Source organism: Prionailurus bengalensis, chromosome B1, assembly GCF_016509475.1.
Source record: "Prionailurus bengalensis isolate Pbe53 chromosome B1, Fcat_Pben_1.1_paternal_pri, whole genome shotgun sequence".
NCBI lineage: Eukaryota > Metazoa > Chordata > Mammalia > Carnivora > Felidae > Prionailurus > Prionailurus bengalensis.
This window is the reverse complement of record NC_057344.1, coordinates 174,675,927-174,694,220: the sequence shown is the minus strand read 5'-3', so window position 1 is coordinate 174,694,220 and position 18,294 is coordinate 174,675,927. Positions and strand designations below refer to the sequence as shown.

The 18,294-nt window shown below is 45.3% G+C and overlaps 1 protein-coding gene and 1 long non-coding RNA gene across 2 annotated transcripts in view; both read left to right on the top strand.

The window, feature by feature from the left end:
- The window catches only part of TBC1D1 (TBC1 domain family member 1), a 224,312-nt gene that overhangs the window by 67,650 nt on the left and 138,368 nt on the right, over positions 1–18,294 (top strand).
- LOC122478956 lies at positions 4,254–18,238 on the top strand. The gene is made up of 2 exons (XR_006296198.1): positions 4,254–5,551; positions 6,922–18,238. It is a non-coding gene; the product is annotated as an uncharacterized LOC122478956 (long non-coding RNA).

Sequence of the window (18,294 nt, the reverse complement as noted above, 5' to 3'; positions counted from 1 at the left end):
CTGGCACTCTCAGAGAGTGTGCGAGTGCACTTTCTCCACACTTTGCCCTAGGCCTCTCTGACGTCTGGCTGTTCCTGAGTTACAGCCTTCTATAATAAACCAGTTATCTAGTAAGTAAAATGTTCTGAGTTCTGTGAGCCGCTCTAACATAGGACTTGAACTCGAGGAGGGGCATGGGAGAACCTGTGGCCGGCTGGTCAGAAGCCCAGGTGACAACTTGGCCTTGTGATTGCCTTATGGGAAGTGTGTGTGGGGGCCGCAATCTTGTGGGACTGAGCCCTTAACTTCAGGTTGATGGTGTCAGAATTGAGTTGAATTGTAGGGTACCCAGCTGGTGTCAGAGAATTGCTTGATGGTGTGTGTGGGTGGGGGGAGAACCCATACTGTCATTGGTATCAGGATCATAGTTGCCGAGTGGTTCTGATTCACTTGAAACCAAGTTGAGTTTCCTCCTATTACGGCTGCCCTATTTTTAGCCAGGTCTTATGGGGGAGGAATGGGTCGTCAGAGTGAGGTCAGGCTTTTGTAGGCTTCCCCCTTTCTGCCTCCACCTCTGAGCTGGTGGAGCACAGCCGAGGAGGTTCATCTCCTCTGGAATTCTCAGAGGAGACTCTGCGGTCCTTGCCTCTTGCTTCTCCTCAAAGGAAGTACATGGCAGAAGAGTGGGAGCAGTGTGGGGGTTACTTCGGAGGGTTCCGGTCAGACTTAGAAGGGAAGCAACTCTACCAGTTTCTGGGTCTCCCCCCCACCATCTCTTTTCAAGTCCTCCTGTAATGTCTCAGGAACACTGAGATTAAATCATCCTTTTAAAGTTACTTAGAGGGGCACCTGGGTGACTCAGGTGGTTGAACGTCTGACCTCTGCTCAGGTCATGATCTCGCAGTTTTTGAGTTTGAGCCCCCATGTTGGGCTCCTAGCTCGCTGCTGTCAGCGTGGAGCCTGCTTCAGATCCTCTGTCTACCCCCCCCCCCCCCCCCCCAGCGCTTCCCCCGCTTGTATTCACTCTGTCTCTCTCCTTCAAAAATAAATATTAAAAAAAAAAGTTACTTAGACAGCAGTCTTGAAAAAAAAATAGGGGTGCTGGATGGCTCAGGCAGTTAAGTGTTCAACTTGTCATCTTGGCTCAGGTCATGATCTGGGGGTTTGTGGGATCAAGCCCTAAGTGGGGCTCTGTGCTAAAAGCACAGAACCTGCTTGGGATTCTCTCTCTGCCCTTCCCCTGCCTGCACTGTCTCTCAAAATATATAAAATAAACATTAAAGAAAAAAAAGCAGTCTTGGATTTTCTAGAAATCATTTGTTTAGATCTCAGAAGTCCTATTTGGATATATGTTTTTTAAAATTGTTATTTATTCAATTCATTCATGCAAGTAATCTCTACATCCGATGTGGGACACACATGTTCTTCCAAGCTTTCAGCAAAGCTAAAGGTCAACACCAGTATTGACCTCTGGCTGAATTCATTTGGGTGACCCATTTTTGCTTGGCTGGGTGGAGTTGTTAATAATTGGGTGTCCCTTCTCCAAGATGCCACAGCTCATTCAGTCCTAATTGTCTCACACCTGGCTTTCTTCACACATTTATGTGACCTCCCTGCCCTTTGACATCTCTGAGGATCTGACCCTACCCCCAATTTATCTGCCCTTCTTCCCCACCCCCCGGGCACCACAGGTAACTGTGATAGATAGGGCTGGGAATCATCAGCACCTTTGAGTAATGATTTGTCTGTCATAGGGGTTCTCAATTCTGACAGAGAGACAATCACCAGGGAGCTGTTAAAAATAACCAATGCCTGGGAGCACCTTGGGGGTTTAGTCGGTTAAGCTTCTGAGCTCAGGTCATGATCTCATGGTTTGTGAGTTCAAGCCCAGCATTGCCCTCTCTGCTGTCAGCACAGATCCGGCTTTGGGTCCTCTGTCCTCCTCTTGCTGCCCCTCCCCTGCTCTCTCAAAAATAAACATTAAAAAAACAACAACAACAAAAAACCAGTGCCTGGGCTATCTGTAGTCCTTCCCTGTGGGAATATACAGTTTCTTGGGGGAAGGATACTTTTTTTTCAGATGGTGGTGTTTTAATGAAAATTGTTTTATTTGAATGTGGAACCAGTAGCTTGTCTGATGTTAATGGTTTCCCTTTTGTGAAATTCCAAATTATAATAGAATTTTTTCTTGCAGTGTGACTGGCAAGCTCCATGCTGGCAGTGAATTAAAATAAGACCTTTCTCCTCTATTTCTTAAACTATATGCAGAGCTCTGCATTTTACGGTCTATCAAGTCTATTCAATGGAAAGGCCCTTATGTTCCCATATTCCCATGAAATGAGTGATTTTGCCCAGTCCAGGATCAGGCAGAGATCTGGGGCAGAGGGAGACCTCTGTGTCCCTAAAGGATATCCTCTAAAGGATATATAAGCTTTAGGCAAGTCCAAACCAGGTTCTGAGAAGCCTCCACCCAGAAGTGCATATTTGGAGAATTGGATCCAGGTTGAAACAATGAAGACTTGGTGTCCCTTTTTTCACCTGCCAGCACACTTTCCCGTTGTAAGTGTTACATCCAGGATTTGGTCTGACTTTTTCTTTTTTTGCAAGAAGTGTATGATTTTATCTCCTAAATTTAATCTAATTTCTTTTAGATCTCCTGCCCAATTTGCAGAAAATTTATCTTGGTCAGAAGAAACTCAGGTTTCTTTCATCAATTACAGGTTCCTTTCGTCCTTTCAACCCTAGAGTTGCTTCTAAATTCTGGGGTATTTTTATAGAGCTCAGTCTGGAGATTGGAGTGATAGAGTATGGTGATGACTGTCATGGGCCCAGCTTGTCCCACCTGGTCCTCAGCTGCCCATCCAGTCCCATCAAACTGTGTTGCTGCCTAGGAATCTTCCAGGTCTCTCTCTACCTGAGCTAGTGCATACCATTCCTAGGACACCAGACAATTTTAGCTGTTCTCTCTAGGGGCTGTTGGCCAGAAACCCATTTTAAGCCTCACGTCAATGACTCTCACATACTAGTGCATCCCAAACTTGAACGTGCACACTAGACATATGGAATCAAGGTAAAATCAAAGTTCTGACTCCGTAGGTCTGGATTAGGGCAGAGCCTGAGATTCTGCATTTCTAACAACTTGCCAGATGGTGTCTAGGCTGCTGGTTCTTTGAGTAGCAAGGTTGTGGAGGACAGAAGGGCTCTTGGTGTAATGGACTTGTCAGACTCAATCTCTTCTATTTGGAGGAAGTGATTTGATAACAGGGAAGGATTTGGTTAAATGGCTGCCAATGCACTCCCTTTTTCTAGCTTTTCATTTTTTTCATTTTTTTCTTTTTTTAGTAATCTCTACACCCAATGTGGGGCTTGAACTCATGACCCTGAGATTAAGAGCAGCATGCTCTTCCAACTGAGCCAGCCAGGTACCCTGATTTTTTTTCTTTTTTTTAAGTAAACTCTACCCACAATGTGGGGCTCAAACTCACAACCCCAAGATCAAGAGTTGCATGCTCTTCCAGCTGAGCCAGCCAGGTGCCCTAGCTCCTAATTTCTTAGGGAATAATAATCACTGTTTAAAAGAATGAAGGAACAGCACTTCCTTAAGATGCTCTTAGGACCTTTTTTACCCAGGTAGGCTCTGTTAGAATGCTGTCACTCTTGGCTTTCCCCATGCACTCTATCTGGAAGGAGAAACAAGAGGATGACATGTCCCTCACCCCCATGATCCTCTCTTCTTGGTAGTCATACCCGTGTGTAATACCCCTTGTCTTGTGTGTGGACTAATTTCCTTACATTTAATGAAGAAAATACAGCGGAAGTTTTGGGCTGTCACTTCCGAGATCAGTTTCTAAAACAACTGATTTCCTTCTTGGACACATGCTGTTTCTCAGATCATTTGTACTTGGGGGGATGCGAACTGACATTTTATGAGCAGCCCTATGGGGAGGACCACATGATGCAGCAAGAAACCCAAGCCCTTGGGGCACCTGGGTGGCTCAGTCAGTTGAGTGTCTGACTTTGGCTCAGATCATAAGCCGGTTCACCAGTTCAAGCCCCATGTCAGGCTCTGTGCTGACAGCTCAGAGCCTGGAGCCTGCTTCAGATGCTGTGTCTCCCTCTCTCCCTGCCCCACCTCTGCTAACACTGTCTCTCTCTGTCTCTCTCTCTCTCAAAATAAATAAACATTAAAAGAAAGAAAGAAAGAAAGAAAGAAAGAAAGAAAGAAAGAAAGAAAGAAAGAAGAAAGAAAGAAAGAAAGAAAGAAAAGAAAAGAAACCGAAGGCCTGAGTGCAACAGCCTGTATGGAACAAACTATGGGAGTGAGCTTGGAAGGGGATCCTTCAGTCCCACTCCAGTTTTGGGATGGCCTCGGCCCCAGCTAAGGCTTGAACTCAACAAGAGAGACCTGAGCCAGAGCACCCAGCTAAGATGCTCTGGATTTCGGACCCCCAGAAACCGGTGTTTTAAGCTTCTCAGTTTTGGGATAATTTGTTACACAGCAATGGATAATATACCCACCTGACTCAGATGCCAGACGTTTGGAGACCGTCCAAACCGTTTGAATAAAATGTTCTATTGGCCTATCATGAAAATAATGCACAATATGACAAAAGGAAAGAGAACACAGTTCTCGGTCTGGGGTTGCTATTTGGCCTGATTCACACAGTGAGTGGCTCAACATGACTTACATTTACACGCTGGCTACTAGACCTTTGCACTTTTTCTTTTTTTCTTCCAATGTGGAACTCTGGGGTGTCTTGAGTTAGAAACTCAGCTTTAACCTTTGTAGCTATAAACTGACTACACTGTCTTATCGTCTTGCCTTGGGAGAGAAGAAAACCGGTGAAGTCACCATTTCTCACGTGGCTGAAACCTGGCGGCTGGCAGGAGCTTCGTTTCCTACCCCCACCCCGAGTCTCAATAGCTTAGTTTCCTGACTCCAAGAAAACCACCTTTGATTATATAAAGGTATTAGGGGCTAGGGAAACACTAGTCCTTTTGTTACCCGCCATCTCGAGCGCTTAGAAAGAAACGCTGTGGGGGTGGGGGCAACCCCGGTTAAGTTGGGCGGGCTTTCTCAACTCTGGGACTTGTATCCAACCTGAGCGAGAGGACTTCCCGGTTCTCCGAAGGTTGTGCGAAAAGGACGTCCGAGGCGTGTGGGTTTCCTCCTCCCGGAGCTGCGCAACCGGGGACAGCCGGGAGGTGCGCGACCCCCGTGCGTCCCAACTTCCCGCCGCGAGCCCAGCGTGGGGGTGGGCGGGGTCGGCCGCGCTCCGTCCCCTCCCCCTTCGTCCCCTCCCCTTCCCCGCGCTCTCCCCACCCACTTCCCTTTCTCGGCCGCCCGGGCAGCCCTGCGGGCGCGACCTCTCGGAGCAGTGACGAGCGGGGAGGAGCCCGCCGCCGCCGCCGCCGCCGCCGCCGCCGGAGCCATGCCCGCGCCCCGCCGCGCCCTGAGCCCGCCCCCGGCTGTCCGCCGTCCCACGGGCCGGCGGCGGGAGTGAGCGGGAGCGACGGGCGAGGAGCCGCCTCCCGGCCCGCGATGTCACCATTGTTCAGCTGGGTGGCCAAGGTAGGCGGCGTCGGGGCAGCGTCGGGCCGGCGCCCGTTACCGTAGCGGACGGCTCTGGGAGCCGGCGTCCCGGCGGGCGCGGTTCTGGGGACGTTTGTAACCGTCGAGCCGCGGGGGGTCCGGAGCGCGGGAGGAGCGCCTGCGGCAGGGGGTTGGGGGGGGGGGTCTGGCCGTGCCGAGACCGCGGGCGGCGGGGGACGCCCCGCTGACTGGGGACAGCGACCGGAGAGTGGCGGGCGCGGCTGGGGTCGTTTCCCCGGCGGTTCTCATTCATTAGTTGGCCTAACGGGCTAGGTGGCGTCACGCCCATTTGACGGGTGGGGAGAGCGAGGCTCGGCGCCGGACCCAGGTGTCCGCACCTGGCGGCCGGCTGCCTCTCTTCCCCCGCAGCCCACCACGCGCCGCGGATTCTCCGCCGGGTGTTTCCCCCGCGGCGGGAGCTTGGGTGGCATCCTCCTTGCCACCGACTTGTGCTTGTTTGCCTGGGTTAGGGCGCCGAGGATGCCGAAAAGCTGGACTTGGTGCACACGGAGGGTGTCCGTCCTTTGTTTTAAACTCCCTGATTTCAGAGGGTTCGGTGGCCTGAGTTTTGAATGCAAAATGTTTACCTTCTATTTCCATAAAGTTTTATTTTCAGAACATTAGCGCCTTCAGAATAACTGAGCGTTGCAAACCCCTGCCAATTTCACTATCGCTAAAACGAAGGGATGGGAGTAGATTTCTAGAGTTCCCACCAGTTTGCGAACATAGAATTATTTTAATACCCTGGCGGAGTACCAGCCGTTTAGGTGTTTTTGAGTGATGGATCCCTCTCATCTTCTAAAAGGCCGGCAGGACAACTGGGCACCTTTCTCACACTCCAGGGATTCCTCTTAGCCCTTAGCAGGGCTCACTCTTGGGAGTTTGACAGGTTGAGTAATAAACTCTTATTGAGAGAATCTGTTAGCCATTATGTGACCCTTTACAAATAATAATTAGGTGGTTGTTATATCTTCTAGTTATGTAGTGCTTTTAGAGTGCTGGTTTTATAAATAAATACCTGTTTGTGAGCCACATAAGGCTTTGCCTGTCGTTTAAGTGGTAATAAAATGGAGACACAGAAACCAGATTAGTTATTAGGCACTGTATCCTATCTTCTCATTCTCACCAGAATTTTCACTTCCTGAAACACAGCTGTGATAAAATGAAATGACTTTCAACAAAGTTTTGAGCCCTTGTAGTTTTGTGCTGAATAAAAGAATGATAAAGTCCAGATTTTTTGGTTTGAAGTGATACCTTATTGGCTTTTATAAGTAATGCTAAATTTAAAAAAATGTTACGTAGTTTAAAAAGTAATTCAGGGTGTGTTGTCTGATTATATTTTATTTTAGGTTGAGGATTCGAGTCCACCTTTTATACTGTTTGACTTTGTACCACAAGGCCAAAGGGAGACAAACCAAAAAAACAAAAAACAAAACAAAAACTTACTCTATATTTTTTTACTCCAAAATTGGTAAGAAGTAAATCTAAAACAACAACGACAACAACAACAAAAACCAAAAAGAAAAACCTGTCAACAAACTTATTCCTGGTACTGTTTTATAGTTTTGTTTACTTTTCCAAAACATTTAATAAAGATGCTTTTCACTATAGGAGTGAGGTGGACTTTTGTTCACGTTGACCTATGAGATGATAGTGAAAACACCAGACTAAAGCTTTACTTAAAACATTAAGGACTTTTACAAGGATTGTCAGCTTTCTCCAACTGGCAGTACTTTTGAAAAGGTGATGTAAATGAACTGTATATTGTAACTTCCTGTAAATTCTGAATCGTGTTATTCCAGAGTTATTTAAACTACAGAACAACAGCAAAACTGTGAAATGTTTCTGGAGCAAATTTATCAGTTGTCAGCAGAAAGTGTAGCTATTTTATGTTTCATGTCTTCTACATGGTGTACTCTCATAAGTTGCATCCTGAAATTGATTCTTATAGACGATATGTTGTGAGTTTTTAGAATGTGAAACTATCTGAAATCATTTCTTGGGGTTATAGATTGTAAGAGTGAGTTTCTTTGGAACCTCTTTGGTTTACTGTTAAGAGATAAGGCATTAACACAGTTGGCATTATAAACCAGGGAATGTTTTAACAGCAGAAACAAGAGCTGCAAATAAGACAATGTGTATAATCCCAGAGTACATTTATATTTGATTTTAGAATGACTCTTCAAGAATACAGGGCTGACTATGAACACACACTTCACACAAACACTTGCACATCTAATTACTTTTCTGTCTCGACCTTTGCAGACTGTGGCTCAATACCTGGTAGGGAAAGAGAAGGGGAGCAGACATCACTTGATGCAGGTGGATACCTGAACGGGAGTTTGTTTTTCTTGGGTGCTGCATTAATATTGTATGAATATTGAATATGTGGAGTGAGCAGTTTCATGGTATAGGAATACAGCCCAAACAGGGAAGAATTTTATGTTAAGGAAGGAAAAATTAAGACGTACTTTCTGTTAAATTGGACATGACATGGAGCAGGGGTGCAGGTGTGCATGGTATTACCAGTGGGGCAGGTTTTATAGAGGTGTGGTTTCTTGATTAGTCTTTCATTGGGGCACAAGAGTTTTTATGTAGATTACAAAGAAAACCTAATTTCTCAAGAATCGTGATGTTTATACTAAACCCACACATGTCCTCAACAACCTGGCAGTTTTGAGTGTTTCTGCTCACTGCTTCTGTGTCTCCCATGTAGCAGCTAGCGAAAACTGCAGAACTGTCGGGTAATTTTCTGAATTTATCTGAATTTGCACCTGCCTGTAAAGGTAATGGCTAAGATTATTGCTAGTGTCTCCAAGTAGTGGGTTTTAAATGTATGTGTTACTCTGTCAGATAACATGGAAAATGGGACCTAAATATATCCGGATTTGCTGTGTTCTCGAATTCATATATGCAGTTTCATATAGTTCATGCCTTGTGTTATTTCCCAGTGCTCATTATGCAGGGGATGTTTATTGGGTACCTTCTGTGTACAGGTACTGTTCATACCCTGGAGGAGTGAGTTCAGTTTGCACAATAGGTTTATCCTTTTTATTTTTAATCTTTTTTTTTTTTTAAAGTTTATTGATGCTGAGAGAGAGAGAGAGAGAGAGAGAGAGCGAGCATATACAGAGAGAGAGAGGAGGAGAGAGAGAATCTCAAGCAGGCTCTGCACTGTCAGCGCAGAGCACAGCACGGGGCTGGAACTCATGAACGATGAGATCATGACCTGAGCCGAAACGAAGTGTCAGACATTTAACTGACTGAGCCACCCAGGTGACCATAAGTTTATCCTTTAAAAAGTGTGCACACTGGGGTTGCCTGGCTGGCTCAGCGGGTAGAGCATGTGACTACTGATCTTAGGGTTGTGAGTTCGAGCTCCACGTTGGGTATAGAGCTTACTTTAAAATAAAATCTCAAAAAAAACCAAAAAAACAAAAACGTGCACGCTGAAACTCTGTAAGCCAGATATTTAAAACTACATTAGGTAAGGAATCCTTCTGTAAAATAGTCACTAATTAATATTTTATGTGAAACCAGGTTTTTCATATTTTGGCCTTGCTGAAAACCTAGGGGTGTACCTATTATTCATTCAGCAAGTCATTTAACAAATGTGTTCAACACAGATCTTTATTGAACACGTAGTATGTGCCAGGTACTGTTTGAGGAGTTGAGGGTTTAGCAATGACTGAGGCAGACCTGTCTCCCGTTTTCATGGAGCTCGAATAAGAGGTGGGAGAGACTGCAGAGCAGCAAGCACATAGGTAAACAAGGCCATTCCAGATGGTGCTAAGTGCTGGGGAGAAAAGTAAGCAACGTGGTCTGGTAGAGAGTGACTAGGGGCTGGGGTGGCAAGGAGGTAGCAGTTCATCTGGGGAGTGAGGGTGCTGAGCACATTCCAGGCAGAGGGGACAGCAGGTACCAAGCCTGGGGGTGGCCCAGGTGGGCTCGTTAAAGCAGTGGGAAGAAGGCAGGAGTGACTGGAATACAGTGAGCTGGGGCCCAGTGGGAGAGCGGTAACCAGGCCCGGGCCCTTTAGGGCTCTGTAAGCACAGAATGGGGTTTGCATCTGCGGTTAAGCTCAGTGGGAGGCATTTAGGGGGCGTTAACCAGAGGGGTGACATAGGCTAAGGTACGCTTCAGGCGGAAGCAGAGGGCGGCCATAGTGGTAGCTTCTGTAGTAGGGAAAGGACGCCTGTGGATACCTAATTGTTCTTTATCTTCTGAAATGAGCTTGTTCGTCTGATCTTGGAGCAAATGATGAGAAACTCCTTGCTTCTGTGTGGAATGCAGCTTGTCCTTGGTTAGCTGCGGCTTACCAGGGCTTTGAGGCCCACTTGTGTCCCGATGCGGGCCTTGCTTGTTTACCTTTGTGGTTTCCTGCAGCCCGGCCAGCCCAGCCCACCTTGGGTGCCTCTGACCAGTCGGGCTTGCCTGTTCACTGGCACAGGGTGGCCTTCCTGTAAGGAAGCCACTGGCTGTGAGGGGGCAGGTCTGCTTTCTTGGGTACAGTCGGGTCGGTGTTGGCTTGTCCTAGGTTAATGTGATGGATTCTTTAAAACTAGAAAATGTTTTTCCTTCGGTAGACTTCTGTTACGTTTAATTAGTGGATGTTTGAGTTTAATAAAGAGGGAAGACCTCCTTGTCAGAGTCATACCATTCCTTGAATTTGAAACATTTGCTGCCTCTGCTAAGTGAAGCTGGTGTCGTCGCCCCGACCAAGGCTTTGGCCGGGCTCCTGTGGGGCTCGTTTGTCTGCTGGGGGCAGGAGCCCCTCTTTGGGAGCTCTGGTTGTTCACAGTGACAGTAGCTTGGGCACAGGTTGGTTTTATTAAAAGGGAATGGAGAAAAGCAGGAATAGAATCCCGCCTCATCCACAGCAGAATAGTGAGCCCAGAGTGGATCTCATAATGACAAAAAACAGGGTTTTCCCCCCCGCTAAACAAATTCGCTAAACTGATCTTAACCAGTGTATGTCTCTGCCTTGGTCTTCCATTTCTGACTCTCTAAACCCTTCGCATCTTTCACTACCTCCCTGAAACATCTGTGATTGTTCATTCATTCCTTGGATGAATATATCAAAGGGGAGGTGAATATATAGAAAAAAATAGCCCCTAAGGCATTTCCTCTGCCTTGTGGTAGCTCCTCTTGGTAGAGGAGGATAGACCACTAGCTATGGGGGTGCGGGGCTGGGTGGGGGGGGCGGCTGTAGGGAGTGGCTGCTGCTCCGGCCTGAAGCAGGTGGAGGAGTTCCGGGGCGGGGGGGGGGGGGGGGGGGGGCGCACGCCCTGCCAAATGGCTGGAGCAGCAGGCACGGAGCCCTGGAGCCACAGTGGAGGAACCTCAGCCCCAGGATGGTCAGGCTGGCTGCAGAATGTGTTGTAGGGATCAGTAGAGGATGAAACTGGACAGGTGGGCAGTGGCCAGAGGGCACATGGCATACAGACCCAGGGCTGGCATTTTATCCTGATGGCAGTGGGGACCCCCTAGGGACCAAAGCTGATCTTTCCCCAAACTCTTGTAGCCACATAGTCCAGTCTGTATGATGCCTTGTGTTGTGGTTATTTTGTCTCCTTCACTAGCCTGTAGACTCTATGAAAACAGGCGTGGTGTTGCCTTCCATACCAGTGCATACCAATCACTTGGGCATCTTGTTAAAATATAGTTCTGCTCTAGTGGGTCTAGATGGAACCCAGGATTCTGCATTTCTCACAGGCTCCCCGGTAATGCTGATGCTGCTGGCCTGGGGACCATACTTTGTAGCCAAGTTGTCTGTTATACCTACCGTTAGACACAGGAGTTGCTTACAGTTGTTGGAATAAATGCCAGGATTTCAGATTAGTCACTTGTATCTGGGAGGATAGTAGTGGAAATAGAATCCCATGAAATAAAACAACAAAAAGAATTAACCTTGAAATAAAGTGGCAAATAGGAGTGGAAGGAAAAATTTGCACTGCGTACTCTTGTACCTTTTAAAAATTTCAACATTTTATGTGTTAACTATTCATTTTATCAGATTTAAAAAATACTTTGGCCTTTCATCTTTTTCAGTGTATTGAACTTTGCCTCAAAGACCATTAGGATATTATAATAGACTAGGAATCAGATTATCGTTGAAAAATTGACTCCATTGCCCTCCTATCTTTTCTCTTAAAAAAAAATTTTTTTTTTAATGTTTATTTTTTGAGAGAGAGAGAGACAGAGCATGAGCAGGGGAGGGGCAGAGAGAGGGAGACACAGAATCCGAAGCAGGCTCTAGGCTCTGTGCTGATAGCAGCGAGCTGGTTGTGGGGCTCGAACTCACAAACCGTGAGATCATGACCTGAGTCAAAGTCAGACGCTCAACTGACTGAGCTACCCAGGCGCCCCTTCTTTTTTTAAATAGACTTATTATTATTTTTTTAGAGAGTATATAGGGGGCAGAGTGGTGGCGGGGAGAGAATCCTAAGCAGGCTCCACACTCAGCACAGAGCCCCACACAAGGCTCCATCCCACAACCCTGGGATCATGACCTGAGCCCAAATCAAAGAGTCAGACACTCAACTGACTGAACCACCTTGGTGCTCCTGGACTTCCATATTTAAAAGCAATTTTTAGGTTCACAGCAAAATTGAGCAGAAGGTACAGAGAGTTCCCATATACTCTGATCCCACACATGCATAGCCTTTCCTATTATCAGTATCCCCAACCACTTGTTAGAGCTGATGCACCTGCATTGACACATTATCTCCTAAAGTCCAAGATTATGCTATAGTTTATTCTTGGTGTTGGACATTCTGTGTGTCTGGACAAATGTATAATGGTATGTGTTTTTACTATCATACAGAATAACTTCACTGCCCTAAAAAACCACTGTGATCTGACTTTTAACACATCTTGTCCTCTCTCCCCAATCCCTGTCAATCACAGATCTTTATAGTTTTGCCCATTCCAGAATGTCCTATAATTGGAATCATGAAATGCATCCATTTCACATTGGCTTCTTTCACACATGTAGTAACGTACATTTAAGTTTCTTCTGTATCTTTTCACGGCTAGATTGCTTATTTCTTTTTAGCTCTGAACAGTATTCCATTGTCCAGAGTACGTCTTAGCTGCTTCCAAGTTTTGGCAGTTGTGAATAAAGCTGTAAACATTTTTGTGCAGGTTTATGTACAGACAGCCGTAAGTTTTCAGCTCCCTTCGGTAAACATCACGAGGAGGGTGATTGCTGGATTATATGGTAAGCATATGTTTAGTTTTGTAAAACGCTGCCAACCTGTCTTCCAGACGGGGGTACCATTTTTGCCTTCCCACCAGCAGTGAATGGCAGTTCTTGTTGCTCCGTATCTTCGTTTAACATTTGGTGTTGTTATTGTTCCAGATTGTGGCCATTCTAACAGGTGTGTAATGGTATCTTGGTTGCTTTAATTTGCATTCCCCTGATGGCATAATGTAGAGGCCCCCCTTCCTTTTGATTGTTAACTTTTAGGCAGTAGAAATAAAAAATTTTCCTTTTGAATTTTACTTCATAATATATGGTGGTATTCAGGTACACGTACAAAGGTTATAGAAAGACAAAAATTTAAATGGTTATATTTGTGTATGTATACTTAAGTAGCTTTAATTTTCCCATTATTTCTATTGCTTCTGACTTTGCTGTCAGTAGAATGAATCAGCCACTGACATTTTTTTAGACTTAAAAGAAAGACATGATGGAAAAGAATTTCCTTAGGTTTTTTTTCTTTTTAACGTTTATTTATTTTGAGAGAGGCAGAGTGTGTGAATGGGGGAGGGACAGAGAGAGAGGGAGAGAGAGACCTAGTCCTTGCTGACAGTATGGATGGTGTCCCGACTCAGGGGGCTTAATCTCCCAAACTGTGAGATCATGACCTGAGCTGAAATCAAGAGTCGGATGCTCCACTGACTGAGTCACCCCGGCACCCGGATTTCCTTAGTTTTTATGTACTTTGGTACTTCGTTTGCAAATTATTTTTATGTTGGTCGTGTGTTATAATGATTAGACTTCTAGGCCTTGTTCATTTACTTTGGTTGAGCTTAGCTGAGTTAATTTGGAGCCTTTCTCGCCTATAAAATAATAATGTAGTCTGGATTAATCTTTTTAAAGATCCTGTTCTAAAACTGAACAATGTCAAAATTGCATAGGAAATTGTGAAGATCATCTGCAAGTATAAACTCTTTGAAACATGGTCGAGTTTGCAGTTTGTCAGTGGTTTTTGTGCAAGAGTGGCTTAGGCACGTGGACCCAGAGACAGGCCCAGCCTTAGAGCGGCCTGCAGCCTAGCAGAGAGAGGTCCACCTGTGAAGGTAATTTAATGTAACAGTACAGATGTGTGCACAGGGAGTCACTCGGCTGGGGATTCGGGGAGATGTTTTAGAGGATATGAGGTCTGAAGTAAGTCTTTAAGGAAAGATGATTGAGGCGTAGGTCATTGATGTGTGGGGGATTATGAAAAAGAATTGCTAGGATGTGCTTGTGGTAGTTTTCCAGCATGTCTTGGAATCATTCAGGGTTGCTTTCCAGCTCTGTTGCCTGTTTTTGAAACCAATGATTTTTAACCTTGGGGAAGGCAGTCACTTTAAACAAATGCCCAGATACAGGAGGTTCTGAAATAAGAGCAGCCCTCTTCCTTCACCCTGGCATGCCCTAGGGCTTACACACCCCTGTCAGTAATGGAGGCTGGTGAGGTGGTCATTCTGTTGCAACCAGAATATTATTCCGTCTTCCCTTTTCTCCATGAGGAAGCCGAGACCCAGAGCCAGGAAGTAACTTAGTTTGAACAAGATCACATAGCTCATTGTGGCAGAACTTAAACCCAAGATCCTGGACTTTGCACACCTTGTTGATGTTGCCCTGCCGATTTGTTCGCACTTTTGTCCTTAAGGTATTTTGCTAAAATCAAAAGTATGTATGTCTGTCAATATATTGTATTTTAGAATACCTTATTTAATCACCGAGTCTTTAGATGTGTATTTCACAGTAGGTCCCAGTACCCGCAGAGGAATGGACAAAGGAAGTGTGAAGGTGAGCAGTCTGCTGGAGTGGGTGGAGATCCTCTGACTTGTGAAGGGTGTTCTAAATCCTCCACGGCCTGGGAGGCTGGCCCAGTTGTGTGAACTGCGGGTAGGAAGAACCCAGGGCCTGAGGATTTGAAGAGAGTGGAAGTTGCCCAAGTCCAGTGTGGCGACACAGCTCCCTGGTGCTGGGCTCCAGTGACCTGCTGATTCACTTAGTGCTCTGTTTCCTGGAGGGCGTCCTGTGGGAGAGAGTGTAGGTGTGTATAATAGGTCTCTTCTCTAATACGGGAGATTGACTTTGTTCAGAGAAACATCATTTGCAAAGCGGAATTAACAGGGGAGAAGACTACATTAGTGTTAATGCAGCCGTAGAAAGGAAGAGATGATTGCGTTTTTGAGCACTTAATATGTGCCAGCTGTTGTGTTGGGAGTAGTCCCCTTCTAAATCATCGTGGAGTAGGGGTGTTATTTCCTCCTCCTTTTACTTTGGGGAAATAGTATGAAGAAACTGAAGTTCAGAGAGGTTAGGTAATTTGTCAGAGCTGTTCAGATTAATGCTTGAATTGTTTGGCTGTAAATTCACATTTTATCTGTTATACCTGTGAGATCTCTGTAATAAAGGGATTACAGCACATGTTCAAGATATGGAACAGAGTTGGTCAGAACTTAAAATATTTTGTCACACCAAGGATTTGAATTTTTCTTCCTCCTTAGATGAGAGGCATAAAATGTACAACTAAGTTGCTTTTAAAAATAAGTGTATAAGGGGCACCTGGGTGGCTCCGTCGGTTAAGGGTCTGACTCTCGGTTTAGGCTCAGGTCATGATCTCACGGTTTCATGAGTTTGAGCCCCGCTTCTAGCTCTGTGCTGATGGGTGTCAAGCCTGCTTGGGATTCTCTCTCTTCTCCCTTGTCTCTGCCTCTCCCCCACTCATGTTGTCTCTGTCTCTCTAAAAAAAATAAACTTAATAAAAAAAGTAAATAAAAATAGGTGTATAAGATTGAAGTTACATGAGATGCAGAACAAATTTTTTAAAGGCCTGAATTTCATGATGTTCTTGGTTAGAGAGGGAAGACAACAGGAAATAAGAGGAAAATCACTGGCAGAAAGATTGAACATGGGTCAAGATTGGCAGGGAGGCTAGGGGCAATTAAATGACAGACCGAAAGAGGTCAGCTTTGAGGTGACCATAGCTTGATTTTTAATTTTCTTGTCAAGTGGTGGGCTTTAGAGTATTTTCACTTATTATCTGATATTCTCCTCAAAGCACCACGGAAGCATGTTTTCAGCCTCTCTGGGAAGTTCTCTTTGTGTTTAGAGACTGTTTTGAATAGGCTGTCCAGAGAATCTTATCACAGTGGACATTTTTTTCAAGCTTAGAATATACACAAGACTGGAAGTTAAAGGCTGGAGTTGGAGGTCTCGGTTTGCCCCGAGTTTGCTGTTTAACTGTGGCTAGATGCCATGGGAGTGGTGATCACTGCCCTTTGCCATCAGGTGGTCATGTTTGGGCATCAAATGAGATGATGTAAGTGATGTAAACTGTTGAAGCAGTTTTTAGGATAAGCTTACCTAGGAAGAGGGTTGGGCGTACATTTCCATTAAATTTCCTGACTTATACTTCAAGTTATACTTCAGTCCTTCATCTGTAAAATGAGAACATTGTGTTGAATGATTGCTGTAATTGTTCTCAATTTGGACTCTATGTCTGTATTACTGCAGGTTGGGCCAATCATCTTAGATTGTCTGCCTCTGATAAGGAAGAGAGGTCCCGTGGAGCTACTGGCCTGGGACAGATAGAGCCTTTCTCCACCTTTACTAGTGGAGGTGTGACCGCAGACAAGTCCCTTCTCTGTAAGGAAGAATGTGTTCATCCACAAATGGGGATGGTAGCTGTCCTCCAGGCTGCGGAGGATTTACCCACATCGTGTACTTAGAACAATGCCTGGCTCAGATTAAGCACTTACTAGGGGTGAAACATCGCCATCCTCATCATTTGAAGTCAGAGGTGGAGATGACATTTGTGGTTGCTTAGTTCTGTTCCCCCCTGTTTGAAGATGAGAAATTGAGCCCTCCAGAGGTGACGTGGCTCTCCCAAAGTCCCATCTAAGATTAAGGTGTTCTGACTTTTTAGCCCAGAGTTCTTTGTGTCACCTTGTACTCGCTATGATATTTAGGTTCTTTCTGTTGTATCACATTCTTCATGAATTAAACATAAGGCTTGGTTTAGTAGTATGGAACAGGAGCAAAATGCTTTTGTCAGGTCACAGATCAGATAAGGGGAAAATGGGGCAGAGAGAATTACACAGGCCTCTGCCACCAAACCCCCCCCCCCCCCCGTCCCCTCCGTGTGACCTTGATGAAGGTCACAACTTCGCCTTGATTTCTCCTTCCCTAAAATAGAGGTGGGGGGCACCTGACTGGCTACTTCTGAGGTCCTTTTTCTCTCTCAAAATACTGTGAAGAGTTTCTTCACTGCCTGGGCTGTAAGTCCAGGAAATAGTGTGCCAACTAAAGATGTAGATTCTCCAGTTTTGGAAAACTTTAAAAATAGGAAGGAAGTTTATTTGTTTAGCAGAGTTCATAATTGTAGGCCTGCCGAAGGCAGAGAATTGGCCGAATGGTATTTTGCGGAAGTTCTTTCTACAGGGTGGACCCGGAGGAAATCAGTCATTAGGTGAAAATAAACTGTAAGATCTGTGAGACAATATTTGCTTAGAGATATTTACATAGGTCTATTGTGAAGGTCACTATTGTGTCAGGTTTTTTTCTTTTATGTGTAAGTTTCCAAAGTTAAAATATTAGAGGTTTCATTGTAAAAATTGACTTTAGAAACACAAACCAAAAGCCTGATTATGAGTAATAACTTTGTGGCCCTTTGTGCATTGATTATTCATTAATTGTATGAGTATGAAATACTGCCAATACTTGTACAGGGGTTGTGACTCTCTTGCAGTTCCAGAAATAGTCCTATTACTGAATTTCTAGGTGAATGTGAGGGATTCTCTGCCCTTATTTGAAGATATGTGAAGGAACTATCTAGGAATTTATATTACACTGCAGTTTTAGTAAAAGCAGCTCTTTGAGTCTGTACCACCCAGGATTTGTTAGCCGAGAGAGCATCATACTAAGGTTTGATGTCGTTATTTCGGTAGTGTTGAAACTAGCTGAGATTGGGATCTCCGGCTGTTTTCCCCCGAGGAGGGAGTTCCGTGTGCTAGACCACCAGAGCATACAGGTCTGTATTAATTGTTTTGAAGTCGCCACACCATTTTGGGTAGTCTTGTGCTACTTCCAGACATCTTGGCCAAGAAATTCAGCTTCTTCAAGTTCGTTGTTGGTCATGATACATTAATTGCGCATCTTCTCTGTGCCGGGCACTTGGACACGGATGCAAGGGGAGAAAGATGTGATTCGTGCCCTTGTGGAGGTGAAGACTGTGTTCGAAGGTGCTTACACCATAGGCCTGCAATAAAGCGGGCTGAGGGAAATGTAAAACCTCTGAGTAGCCTTTGGTACACGGAAGTAATTTTCCACACACAGTAAATCCCACCTGACAATCTCATTGTTGTTTTTAATCAGCAGGGATAGTCAGGACTGATGGTACACTTTTAACTTGAATGTTGTCTTTCTAAAAAAAAAAAATAGTTTTCAGTTTGGAAGCCAGTAATGTAGTTTGGATGTGGGTGTTAAGGAGGTCTAC